Source organism: Sphaerodactylus townsendi, linkage group LG05, assembly GCF_021028975.2.
Source record: "Sphaerodactylus townsendi isolate TG3544 linkage group LG05, MPM_Stown_v2.3, whole genome shotgun sequence".
NCBI lineage: Eukaryota > Metazoa > Chordata > Lepidosauria > Squamata > Sphaerodactylidae > Sphaerodactylus > Sphaerodactylus townsendi.
This window is the reverse complement of record NC_059429.1, coordinates 9,600,598-9,614,441: the sequence shown is the minus strand read 5'-3', so window position 1 is coordinate 9,614,441 and position 13,844 is coordinate 9,600,598. Positions and strand designations below refer to the sequence as shown.

The window sequence follows — 13,844 nt, the reverse complement described above, 5'->3', positions numbered from 1 at the left end:
CCACACAGTGGCCAACCAGTGTCTCTGGAGGTCCACTGGCGGGATCGCAGAGACTGAGGCCTTCCCCTGATGTTGCCTCCTGGCATTGGGATGCAGAGGTAGTCTGCCTCTGAATAGGGAGGTTCCCTTTTCCCCAAATGACCTCTCTTCCATGCATTTGTCTAATCCTCTTTTAAGGCTGCCTATGTCTGTGGCCTTCAGCAGCGGCGTAGTGGTTGAAGAGCAAGTGCACTCTAATCTGGAGAACTGTGTTTGAGTCCCCGCTCTGCTGTGGAGGCTTATCTGGTGAACTAGATTAGCTAGATTACCTCTGCATCCCAATGCCAGGAGGCAACACACTATTTCACAAACTGGTTTTGAAACATAACATCAAAACTGCCCTGCTGATTGGGACCAGTAGTCCAGCATCCTGTTTCTCACAGTGGGCAACCAGTTCCTCTGAAGGGCCAACAAAGGGCATCCAGGTGGAAGGTCTTCCCGTGGGCTTGCCTTCCCATGCTGGTATTCACGGCATTACAGTCTCTGGGAATGAAACCTTGCTGTGATCCCCAACGCTAGAAGCTGCGGATCGTCCACCCCTTTATTAATCTTTCCAGCTCCGGGGGTAGGGAATGTCACAGTTTAATTACTTCTTAAGAAGGGTTTCCTTTTGACTGTTCCGAGACTGTTTCCCAACAAAAGAGGCCTCTGTCCATGTTCTCCACCCCATCCATCACATTACAATCCTCTACAATCCTTTCCCCCCCCTAGACTGAAAAGTCCCAGGCTCTCCAGCCTTCCCTCACGGGAAACCTGCCTCAACTCCCTATCCATCATAGTTACTTTCCTTCATTCTCTTCCCTGCTCTGCAATCTCCTCGCTAAGAAGAAGTAGTTGGATTTATATCCCCCCTTTCTCTCCTGTAAGGAGACTCAAAGGGGCTCACAATCTCCTGGGGACCAAACTAAAGTTGGGACCAAACTAAAAACTTTGGGGGTAGGAATAAAAAGCAGCAGTCTGGATGAGGAGGAGGAGGAGGAGGAGGAGGAGGAGAAGAAGAAGAAGAAGAAGAAGAAGAAGAAGAGAGGGAGGGGGAGTTTGGAGTTATATCCCCCTTTCTCTCCTGTAAGGAGACTCAAAGGGGCTTACAATCTCCTTTCCCTTTCCCCCTCCCACAACAAACACCCTGTGAGGTGGGTGGGGCTGAGAGAGCTCCGAAGAACTGTGACTAGCCCAAGGTCACCCATCTGGCGTATGTGGGAGTGCACATGCTAATCTGGTTCATCAGATAAGCCTCCACATCTCAAGCGGCAGAGCGGGGAATCAAACCCGGTTCTCCAGATAAGAGTGCAACTGCTCTTAACCGCTACATCACGCTGACACAGCAACCAGAACAGCAGAATTGGGAGATTCTGCACGGTTCAAATATAATGGGTTCATGGGTGTGAAAAAAAGTGTTTGGGGGGGAAGATGTTCCCACAGAACTCGCCCTCCAAATGCTTCTAACTTGTTATATTTGGCTGAACCCGGGTTAAGGGAAGTCACTAAACTGGCGACTTTCCCCCTTCAACCCGGGTTTCAGACACTTCCTGCTTGCCTGTGTGAACTCTGGCAAGTGTTCTATTCTCGCCCCCCTCCCCCCCCCAATCATTATGGTGGAATCTCCATTTCAGTGGATTCATTCATCAACCTTTTATTGGCATAGTTCAATCCAACCTTTAATTCAATTCAACTTTTAATGGCATACAAAACTGCACATACACTTGCAATTCAGAACTTTCAAATATTGGTATTTAAAAAGTTTTCCAAGAACTTAGCCACTGCTAAGGTAATCGATGGGCTACAATCGCTTAACGAAAAGTGAGTGGTCTGGAGTTTAGAGTGATTAAGCCTCGGAAGCAACAAAGGGTGGATTAAAATCATGCACAGGTTACTATGAAGATGACATTCCAGGAGGATATGAGATATGGTTTCAGGAGATCCACATCCGGATTGGCATAGTTAAAAGAGGCTCATTCCGCACATGCAGAATAATGCACTTTCAAACTGCTTTTAGTGCTCTTTGAAGCTGTGCGGAATGGCAAAATCCACTTGCAAACAGTTGTGAAAGTGGTTTGAACACGCATTATTTTGCGTGTGCGGAAGGGGCCAGAGAAGAAGTAGGAAAAAGAAAAAGTATTTTTTTTCAAAATTGGGTTCATAAAAAAGAAGAATGAATTTTTAAAATTATTTATTTATTATTGGGTTTTCTATACCGCCCAACCCCTGAAGGGCTCTGGGCGGTACACAACCTAACTTCACAACAACATACAGCTAAAACCCATTAAATTGAAACACAGTGGTCAATATAATAAAGCGGCGTCCGCGATAAAACTCTTATTAAAACCCTCCCAAGGAGGGGGGGTGGGGGGTGGGTCGCCATAGATGTTAAAGGGACCCCGAATTGCATCGCTTGTAATACATTTTTTTGCTACATCCACTTTTCTCTGGGGCTGGCAGTCTTGTAAAAGAAAGTGAACTTTCCCACTGTCAGTTAATGAGGCGACATTCTTAAGGTGCGCATTCAGACAGGAATTCCTCAGAAGAGAATATAGTCCATATGACTGGTGGCTTCAGTCTGCCTCTGGGAATGTGGGCATAGTCATAAGAAGAACATAAGAACGAGCCTGCTGGATCAGACCAGAGTCCATCTAGTCCAGCACTCTGCTACTCGCAGTGGCCCACCAGGTGCCTTCGGGAGCTCACGTGCAGGATGTGAAAGCAATGGTCTTCTTCTGCTGCTGCTACTCCCGAGCACCTGGTCTGCTAAGGCATTTGCAATCTGAGATCAAGGAGGATCAAGATTGGTAGCCAGAGATCGACTTCTCCTCCATAAATCTGTCCAAGCCCTTTTTAAAGCTATCCAGGTTAGTGGCCATCACCACCTCCTGTGGCAGCATATTCCAAACACCAATCACAGGTTGCGTGAAGAAGTGTTTCCTTTTATTAGTCCTAATTCTTCCCCCCAGCATTTTCAATGAATGCCCCCTGGTTTCATGGGGTGGTATGGACATAAAGCGGCCATTTGAGTTTGATGTTGGAAGGATGTTAAACCGTGCTTGCATAAACTTCCTTCGTAGTTGCGGTGCGGTAAGTAGGTAAAAGTTTGCAGGGAGACACCCATATGTAGGGGTAAGCCCATAGCCTAGAGGTGAACAAGTTGTGAAGGTCGAGGTCGAGGAGAATAGGGTCCGTTTCTCGATGTCTTGTAATCTGTGCCTGAGAACTAGAAAAGCATGATGTTCATCAGAATTTTGGAGGGAATCCAAGGAAATACCAATGGACTGGATCTTATCAACAGTTTGTCTTCCCCACTTTGAACAAAAAGCATCAGAGAGTTTTCTGTGGATTCTCTAGGCAGCTGCTGTTGTGTACTGGTAAGTGTGTGTGTGTGGATTCTCAGATGGGGGTATTCTCGGGTGGGGGTATTCTCAGATGTGTGGTTCACTTGTCACTGTGCCCAACGCTTTGCCCCCTGAAACCAGACGCTGGCCGTTTGGTTCTGAACCCCAGATCTTCTTCACGTCCCGATCTGGTTGTATTACCCATATATTTTCCATACTCCTTTCTATTCCAAACCTATTTTCCAAACTGTTTATATCTTAGGAACTCTGTGGGGGGGGGGGGGGGTTTATTGCATCGAATCAAGTGCTTGTGAACTTCTGATCCCTACAATAAAGATGATCAAATTTGCATTATATTCCTCTCTGTGGATTTTCTTCCAAGAGCTGATCATCGTATACATTGGTATCAAAGATTCTTCCAAGAGCTGATCATCACATACATTGGTATCAAAGACTGTATACATTGGTATCAAAGACCCAGCCTCTTGCAATATTATTATTATTATTATTATTATTATTATTATTATTATTATTATTATTATTATTATTATTATTATTATTATTATTATTATTATAATAAAACAGTTATACACAGCAAACAAGATCAATATGCTGGATTTTGTATTACATCACACGTCGGACACTTCCCAAGCATCTAGGACTGTGTGATGTATCGACGAATAATGCGTGCAGAGCCGAGTAGGGTGGCCTTTTGCAGCTGACATATGGTGATTTTGTCAGCACCAATTGTTTTTAAGTGCCGTTCAAGATCTTTAGGCACTGCACCCAGTGTGCCGATCACCACTGGGACCACCTTTACTGGTTTGTGCCAGAGTCTTTGTAGTTCAATCCTTAAATCCTCCTATCGTGTAAGTTTTTCCAGTTGCTTCTCATCAATCCTGCTGTCACCAGGAATTGCAACATCAACTATCCACACTCTTTTTTTCCACAATCGTGAGGTCAGGAGTATTGTGTTCCAAAACTTTGTCAGTCTGAATTTGGAAGTCCCAGAGTAGTTTTACGTGTTCATTTTCAGTGACCTTTTCAGGTTTGTGATTCCACCAGTTCTTTGTCACAGGCAGATGGTAGTTGTGGCACAAGTTCCAGTGAATCATCTGAGCAACAGTATTATGCCTCTGCTTGTAGTCCGTCTGCGCGATCTTCTTGCAGCAGCTAAGTATGTGATCTATTGTTTCGTCTGCTTCCTTGCAGAGTCTGCACTTGGGATCTGTAGTTGACTTTTCAATTCTGGCGTTTGTTCGAATTGCTTGTTCTTGGGCTGCAAGAATCAAGCTCTCAGTCTCCTTTTTCAAAGTTCCATTTGTGAGCCACAACCAGGTTTTTTCCTTGTCAATTTTGTCCTCAATTTTTTCTAGGAACTGTCCATGGAGAGCCTTCTTTTGCCAGTTTTCTCTTCTGCTTCTGTGCGTATTTTACGGGTATTCACTCTTTGTCTTTTGCCTTGAGCAGTTTTCTGCTGTTGACTTCCATCAATGTTGGTTCTTCACTGTTTTTCACATAATCTGCCAGTGCATGTTTCTCTTCTTCCACCATTTGTTTCCACTTGCAGTCTCCCTCTACCTCCTGATTTTCTGGGTAGGTAAAGTCTGTCAACATCACTATGCGGTGTACTGAGTCGTGGATTGTCATCCGTTTTCTTGTTTTTCTGTCCAGATCATCCAGCTCTGCTTTAAGGCCTCCAGTTCACAATTCCAGCAGTGTATCTGATGACGGGTATGGCCCAGGTGTTGATAGCCTTGATCATTATTCCGCTAATTTGCTCTTCAAAATTTCTTGACCCTTGGACATATTCTCTGCTGACCACATTTTTTCACATGTCCATGCTTGATGTTGTCCAGCTGTAGTATTCCCAGGTATTTATAGGATTCAGTTGATTGCACTTTATATTTTTCCATTAGGCATCTCTATGCCCTTACTGTCAGTAATTTTCCCTTTCTTCAATGCCACTGTGGGCAAGATTTTGTCCAAGCAGAGCTCCATACTATGTCATTGCTGAAGATTCTGACTGTGTTGGTCAGTGACTGAATTTCAGTTTCTGATTTTCCATAAAGCTTTAGATCATCCATGTACAGCAAGTGGGAAATTTTTGGTGAATTTCTTGCAGTTTGATAGCCCAGGTTTGTTTTTTGTAGAATTGTTGACAGTGGGATCATTGCAATGATGAACAACAATGGTGACAGTGAGTCACCCTGGAAAATTCCTCTCTTGATGTTGACAGTTCCGTAGCTTTGGTTGCCCATGAACAACTCAGTTTTCCAGTGTTTCATTGCATTTTGAGTAAACTTGCTAATATTTTCACAAACCCCAATGACATCCAGACATCATCATCATCATCATCATCATCATCATCATCATCATCATCATCATCATCATCATCATCATCATCATCATTATTATTATTATTATTATTATTATTATTATTAATAATAATAATAATAATAATAATAATAAACCACCCTCCCCCGAAGGGCTCAGGGCGGGTATATTAATAAACCCCCGAAGGGCTCAGGGCGGGTATATTAATAAACAGTCTGCCCTGAACTAATTTTCCCCACATTATTGAGAGACTGTCTCTCTCTCCTGGTCACATTTGAACATAAGAACATAAGAACTAGCCTGCTGGATTAGACCAGAGTCCATCTAGTCCAGCATTCTGCTACTCGCAGTGGCCCACCAGGTGCCTTTGGGAGCTCACATGCAGGATGTGAAAGCAATGGCCTTCTGCTGCTGCTACTCCTGAGCACCTGGTCTGCTAAGGCATTTGCAATCTGAGATCAAGGAGGATCAAGATTGGTAGCCAGAGATCGACTTCTCCTCCATAAATCTGTCCAAGCCCTTTTTAAAGCTATCCAGGTTAGTGGCCATCACCACCTCCTGTGGCAGCATATTCCAAACACCAATCAGGCGTTGCGTGAAGAAGTGTTTCCTTGTATTAGTCCTAATTCTTCCCCCCAGCATTTTCAATGAATGAATTTGGGTAAGGCTCGAATTGTAATGAAAGGCCAACCACCGGCTAAAGAGCTGGCGGCTGTGATTTCAAACAAAATTAAATTATAATGTTCAACCTATTCAATCAAAGAAAGGGAAGAGGAAGAGATAACAAAAAGGGGAAAGTATGAAAGGAAAGTGAAGGCAAGGCGAAGAGGGAAAAGAAATCAGAAGAGGGAAGGCAAAACACAGATTCTATAAAACAAATAAAAGATAATATAAATAAGATAAAAATAGAGAAATATGCGGAATTGGAGAAGAAACTAATATTAAAATGGTATAGAAGACCGAAACAGTTGGCATACATGATAAGTGGACTCAGTCCGAAATGTTGGCATCGTGGGGATAAAAATGCAGTTTATATCCATATGTGGTTGGAATGTCCAGAGGTAAAACACCTGTGGGAAAATGTTATAATGTATATGGAAAAATACGTGAATGTAAAAATAAAGATAAATATAGATCTGTTATTTATAGGCATACTGGAGTATACAATAATAGAACAAAGAAAGAGAAAGGTATTTAAACTTATGATCAGAGCGGCCCATGCAGTAACAGCATTAGGGTGGAAGGACAAAAGAATCTGGACAATACAGAAATGGTTGGAATATATATATGGGAACAAATACAGTTGGAAATTTTTGACATAATGTCAAGAAACCAGATATGGCAAGAAAAACAAAAAGACATGAAGTGGATCTGGACAGAATTCAAAGACCGGTTAAACGAAATTGGAATCACAAAAGAAAACTGGAAAAGAAGAGTAGAAAGAATGGACCTGCTGCTTCACATTTAAAGAAGAAAAGAAGGAGGAGGGAGGGAGGGGGAAAAAAGGGAGTAAAAGGGTATGGAGGATGAAATATAAAGATGTATAATATAAATCTGTAACAATCCAAAATATCAATAAAAAATTTTTTTTTCCCCACTCCTCAGCGTCGAAATGGCCAAGAAGAGAAGGAACAACGGCCGTGCCAAAAAGGGCAGGGGCCATGTCCAACCTATCCGCTGCACCAATTGTGCTCGCTGCGTCCCCAAAGGACAAGGCCATTAAGAAGTTTGTCATCCGAAACATTGTTGAAGCAGCTGCAGTCCGAGATATCGCTGAAGCCAGTGTCTTTGATTCATATGTTCTGCCCAAGCTCTATGTGAAGCTTCATTACTGTGTCAGCTGTGCCATCCACAGCAAGGTAGTGAGGAACCGTTCCCGGGAGGCCCGGAAGGACCGTACCCCCTCCGCCCCGGTTCAGGCCTGCAGGTGCTGCACCGAGACCACCCCCCAAACCTATGTAAGGAATTTGCCAGTGATGTAAATGTTTAACATTGACTCAATAAATAACTTTAAAAAGAAGAAGAGGGAAGGCATGAGAGAGGGAAGGAGAAAAAGGGAAAGGAGGTAGATACAGTCAGAAGAGGCACTGAAGGCAGAGACGCTATCACTCTTCACCCAGTTGAAAGGCTCAGCAGGAGGAAGAAGGGAAAAGGGCAAGAGATGATCCAGGCCAACCAACCACCACAAGCGAGGGCTTTGCTCTTTTCGGCCAAACGGCTGAAATGGCAAAAATGGATCCTGCAGCAGGAAGAGAAGGCGTCAGCTGGAGAGGAATCAAGCCCTGCTTGTGGGAACAATGGACTGTGCACAAGGTTGGCACGGGTGAGGGGCCAAGGTCTCAAGGCTGCCTGGGAAAGGGACGAGAAGAACAGCAACCAGCCAGCAAGGCCTTCCAGGAGCCCACGCCAGGACTTTCCATCCCCGGTCTGGAAGCACACAACATTCCCGCTGGGATCTGCACCAGCTCGGAAAGTAGCTTTGGGGGTTAGATGTGCGGTGAATGTCATCTCAAACCCTGGCAAGTAAGCAGGCATTTCAGAGAGGAGCCAGGCTAGGGATGCCAGCTCATCACCAAACTGGGAGCAGCAGTGGCGTAGTGGTTAAGAGCAGGTGCCCTCTAATCTGGAGGAACTGGGTTTGAATCCCCGCTCTGCCGCTTGAGCTGTGGAGGCTTATCTGGGGAATTCAGATTAGCCTGTGCACTCCAACACACGCCACAGCTCAAGCGGCAGAGCAGGGAATCAAACCCGTTTCCCTCCCCCCCCCCCACAACAAACACCCTGTGAGGTAGGTGGGGCTGAGAGAGCTGTGTTTGTTGTTGGGGAGGGGAGAAGGAAAGGAGTTTGTAAGCCCCTTTGAGTCTCCTAACAGGAGAGAATTCTTCTTCTCCTTCTTCTCCTTCTTTCTCTTCCATGATTGGAAGTTAGGCATTTCTTGAGTTTTTGACATGCCAAGCCCAAAAGGTTTGCCATCACTGTACTAGACAGATTCAAAGCTTCACTGGGCCTCAACATTGACTGTGTGACCTAATAACCTAGTCTACCTCGCAGGGTTATTATGAGGATGTAATGGGAGATGGGCAACTGTCACTGCCACTGTGTGTTTTTTGGACACAGGAACTGACAAACCTGATAAAACCTAGTAAACAGGTACCAGAAAATACTCCAGAAAGTTACAGAATATTCAGAAACGACAAAGGTGATGGAACTACGAAAAGACGAGAGTTTGTACAATTTTTTTTTTTAGAAAACTGGAGACCTTTTATGGAATATCTTGTAAAAATCTATTCCAATAGAGAAGTAGTGGCAGGGTTTGAAATGTAAAGAAAACAGTAGATCGTAAGCACTAGAACCCATATAAGAAGAGGAGTTGGATTTATATCCCCCCTTTCTCTCCTATAAGGGCTTACAAAGTCCTTTCTCTTCCCCCCCTCACAACAAACACCCTGTGAAGTAGGTGGGGCTGAGAGAGCTCCGAAGAACTGTGACTAGCCCAGGGTCACCCAGCTGGCGTGTGTGGGAGTGCACAGGCTAATCTGAATTCCCCAGATAAGCCTCCACAGCTCAAGCGGCAGAGCAGGGAATCAAACCTGGTCCCTCCAGATTAGAGTGCACCTGCTCTTAACCACTACGTCACCGCTGCTGTTTAAGGATGGTCCAGTCAACATTCTGGCTGCAACGTTCTGGATCATCTGAAGTTTCTGAATACTTTTCAAGAGCAGCCCCGTTTACTGCTGCCATGTGTTGAAGTGCACAACTTAATCTAGTTCCCCAGAGAAGCCTCCACAGCTCAAGCGGCAGAGCGGGGAATCAAACCCGGTTCTCCAAATTAGAGTGCACCTGCTCTTAACCACTACATCACGCTGGCTCTTAAGCAATAACTGTTCAACTACTGTTTTAATTATATGCATGAAGCTAGAGTTAACTTTTAATCCAAGGTGAGACAGTTGATATATGATGTATATTAGGTTGTGGGTTTTTTTTTTATGTTTGTACGGTTTGGTTGTTAGTGATGTGTGAAAAAATAAAAATTATTATTAAAAGCACCAGAAATTTCAAGGACTCACTTTGTTTGTGAATATATTCATACCCATCCTTTCTCCTCTACGGGATCTGATGAAGCTTAAAGCAGCAGTGGGGAAGGAGGTTAAGAGCTCGTGTATCTAATCTGGAGGAACCGGGTTTGATTCCCAGCTCTGCCGCCTGAGCTGTGGAGGCTTCTCTGGGGAATTCAGATTAGCCTGTGCACTCCCACACACGCCAGCTGGGTGACCTTGGGCTAGTCACAGCTTCTCGGAGCTCTCTCAGCCCCACCTACCTCACAGGGTGTTTGTTGTGAGGGGGGAAGGGCAAGGAGATTGTCAGCCCCTTTGAGTCTCCTGCAGGAGAGAAAGGGGGGGATATAAATCCAAACTCTTCTTCTATTATGCTCACAACCTTGTGAGAGAGATTGGGTTGAACATGACTGACCCACCATCTTGAAGCTTCCACGACGGCGTGAGATTCAAACCAAGGTCTCCTAGATTCTAGTTCTGTGGTGGCGAACCTATGGCGCTCCAGATGTTCATGGACATGCTGGCAGGGGCTGATGGGAATTGCAGCCCATGAACATCTGGAGTGCCACAGGTTCGCCGCACTACACAAGGAAACTGACTCAAGCAATTCAAAACTAATTCTACAAAACCACCTGTGTTCTTTCTCCAGCCTTCTTGGGCTCGGAAAGACCTTTCCAAGCAATTACCAGAAGGGAGAGGTGTGCGACAGAGAATTCTCCGCAGCACCCGTCCCCGAGCAAAGTTAACAAAACCTCAGCAAAACAGGAAATGTGAGGAAGAAGCCCTTAAGTTTTCCTTCCTGTGGATGGAAAGATTAATGGATCTTTCATCCTCGGAAGGGCTTGCTAATGAGAAAGGAAGCCTTGCGTAAACAGAAGAGGGTCAGGTTGGGCACAACGCTTATTGAGAACGGGCCAGGGAATTCGGATGACCAAATATGGGGTGGTTGAATTTTTTGGCCCTCGTCCTGCTGTGTAAATAAATTCATTTTCCTTGGGATTGGCAGCCAATGGACAACTCCCTCCATCTTTACCTTAAGGGGTCAGTTTCCACTTGCATGAAGAATTTACTTTTTTTTATAATCAAACGACTTTCTTGGGAAATGAGCTCCTTCCCAGCATTCATCTCTCCCCCTCCCAAGCCAGCCACTGATAAGACAGTTCCCACAAAACATACAAGAAGGTTGCCAGTAGCCAGCCGAAAATAATAATGTACGGCTCACACCTTGGCAAAATAGCCTGCTCCTTTTGAACTGCTTTCCTGGCATGGACAGAAGTCCCGTGTGTGGGTAAGCAAAGGGAAGGTTATGCTGTCTGAAGGGACCCTATATAACTTGGGTATAACGCCTCAAAGCGCCCCTTCCCTCAAAGAAATACACAAAAGGATGTACATCTGCGTCGGCAAAAACTGCCTTTGTGATCCCACCAGCTGTTAGATTACACCAGTGATGGCGAACCTTTTCGAAACCGAGCGCCCAGATTGCAACCCCAAACCCACTTATTGATTGCAAAGTGCCAACATGGCAATTTAACCTGAAAACGGAGGTTTTAGTTTAGAAAAAAACGGTTGGCTCCAAGGTGCGCATTACTCAGGAGTAAGCTTGGTGAAACAACCATGCAATCAGATCCTCTGAAGATGCCAGCCACAGATCCTCTGAAGATGCCAGCCACAGATGCAGGCGAAACGTCAGGAGAGAATGCTGCTAGAACACGGCCAGACAGCCCGGAAACCACACAGCACCCAACCACACAGCACCCAACCATGCAATGCTTCAAATGGGTGAATCACAACCTTAGGAAGGTTTACTTAGGAAGGTTTACTCAGAAGCAAGCCTCATTGCCAGCAACAGAGCTTACTCCCAGGTAAAGGATCGTGCCCAGGTCAGCCTAGATGTGTGTGTGTGTGTGTGTGTGTGTGTGAAGGTGATTTTCCGTCCTCCCCTCCACATGATGAACTCTGTGTGTGCGTGCCCACAGAAAGGGCTCTGAGTGCCACCTCTAGCACCCGTGCCATAGGTTCGCCACCACTGGATTACACCTTACGCCTATTTGCATATCTAGCAACTAACACAGCTACAATTACGCAAAGAAGTAGTAGTAGTAGTTTGGATTTATAACATGCCTTTCAATCCTGCGAGGAGTCTCGAGGCAGCTTACCAATTCCTTTTCCCTTCCTCCCCACAACAGATACCTTGTGAGGAGGGTGGGGCTGAGAGAGTTGGGAGAGAACTGTGATTGGCCCAGGGTCACCCAGCAGGATTCATGGGGAGGAGCAAATCCTGTCCACCAGTTAAGAGTCCACTGCTCATGCGGAGGAGTGGGGAATCAAGCCCGGTTCTCCGGATTGCAGCCCGCCTGCTCTTAACCACTATGCCACGCTGGGTCTCTTAGGGTCAGGAGACCGGGCCATTCTTTCTGCCTCCGCATGCAGGATCCAGCTTCCTAACCATAACTAAGAGGAAGACGAGTCTGGATTTCCCCTCTCTTCCATCGTAAGGCACGTGATCGCCCAAAGCGAAAGGATTTCCTTCCCTGAAGCGATACCATCTGCCAGGCTCTTTCGCACAATGACCTGGGAGGGATTCCAGCCAATCCAGCAACACTGGATTGCCCTTCCTCCTTCACCCAACTTACCTTGAGTGAACTCCACCGTTCAAAATGGTGCACAATAGTTACAGCAAAGATCGGGGAACTGGGTTGTGACAGTGACTCCTTCAATATGCTAACCTTTACTGAAACTTTTGCCCTCATTAAAGAGAGGCTGTTAGCAATGGACTATCAACAACTGCAGAGCTTGGCAAATAAATCTTGTTCACCAACAAATATGTCAATTCCTTTCACGCAGGGATACCCAGCCTATTATATTACAGCGCTCACAAATCCCATACACAGGAGAGCCTATATGCTGGCTAGATTTAACATCATGCCATCTCCGCTGCATAGAGGAAGACTTAAAGGTCTTCCAAGCAATAAGAGGTTCTGTTCCTGTAGCAGAGGACAGCTGGATTCCATCCCACACATTCTCCTGAACTGCGTATTATACCAAGAACTCCGATCCAGCCTGCTATCCCAAGCTATAGACCCTATGATTGATTATACTGAATCAGATGCTATCCGTAACAAATACATCAATGATATCCTGTCAGGCCTGACAGGCAGTGAGGAGGAGAAAGTTTGCTTTCTGATGGCTGATGTGTGTGCTGAGGTTACATCCAAAGTAGCAATATTTATGTTTCTAGCAGCAAAAATCAGAGAAAGTTCAACTGATGTTCAAACCACAAAAGCTAAGTTGTAATAAAGGTGGTTAAAGATTCCTAAAATTATAACCCTGTTTTAACTAAATTTATGATATTCCGTTTAATGTTATATAACTGCATTGCTTCTGTACTCTAATGCTTGAAAAACTCTCATAACATGTTTTATACTTTTGTAATCTGAGGGGAGGAGGGCTTTGGCTGATGTACCTTTGTATGTGTAAATGGCCTAAGGCTAATAAACACTGATTTGATTTGATTTACTGAATCAGATGAAGTAGTTACGCTTTTAAATTGTCAGGATTTTCATTGTTGCCTTATAGCGGCAACGTTTTGGTCAGAAGTTTGTAAACGGAATGTATGACAAACGCGAAGTTTTTTACTATTCACTTTTAAACTGGAACTGTATTTTTATACTATCGTGTATATGCCAATAAAGGCTTATTGAACTTGAACTTATCTAGTCCTTCCTCCTCCAGTACAAACGCAGTTCTAACCCTGGGTTCTCAGACAGCAATCCCTAAACAGCACACGTGCCCTGAAAAATTCATGAAAGCTCTTTGCAAACCCTGCAGGCTGGCAAGTTTTTCTGCTTGGTGTTCCCTCTTTCCAGTCACCCAATTCCCTGCCGGTAAAATTTGCACATGGGTAACTGGGCAAACGCCCACAGCAGGAAAATCTGCCTTCGAAGGGGACTAGAGTCACTGCTTTGGGCTCCTTCTGGGGAGCAGCAGTGGCGTAGTGGTTAAGAGCAGGTGCACTCTAATCTGGAGGAACAGGGTTTGATTCCCCGCTTGGCCACATGAGCTGTGGAGGCTTATCTGGGGAACTAGATTG

At 45.1% G+C, this 13,844-nt stretch overlaps 1 pseudogene; it reads left to right on the top strand.

Moving 5' to 3' along the window:
- Positions 1-7,288: 7,288 nt before the first annotated feature.
- LOC125433177 lies at positions 7,289-7,712 on the top strand (annotated as a pseudogene).
- Positions 7,713-13,844: the final 6,132 nt, after the last annotated feature.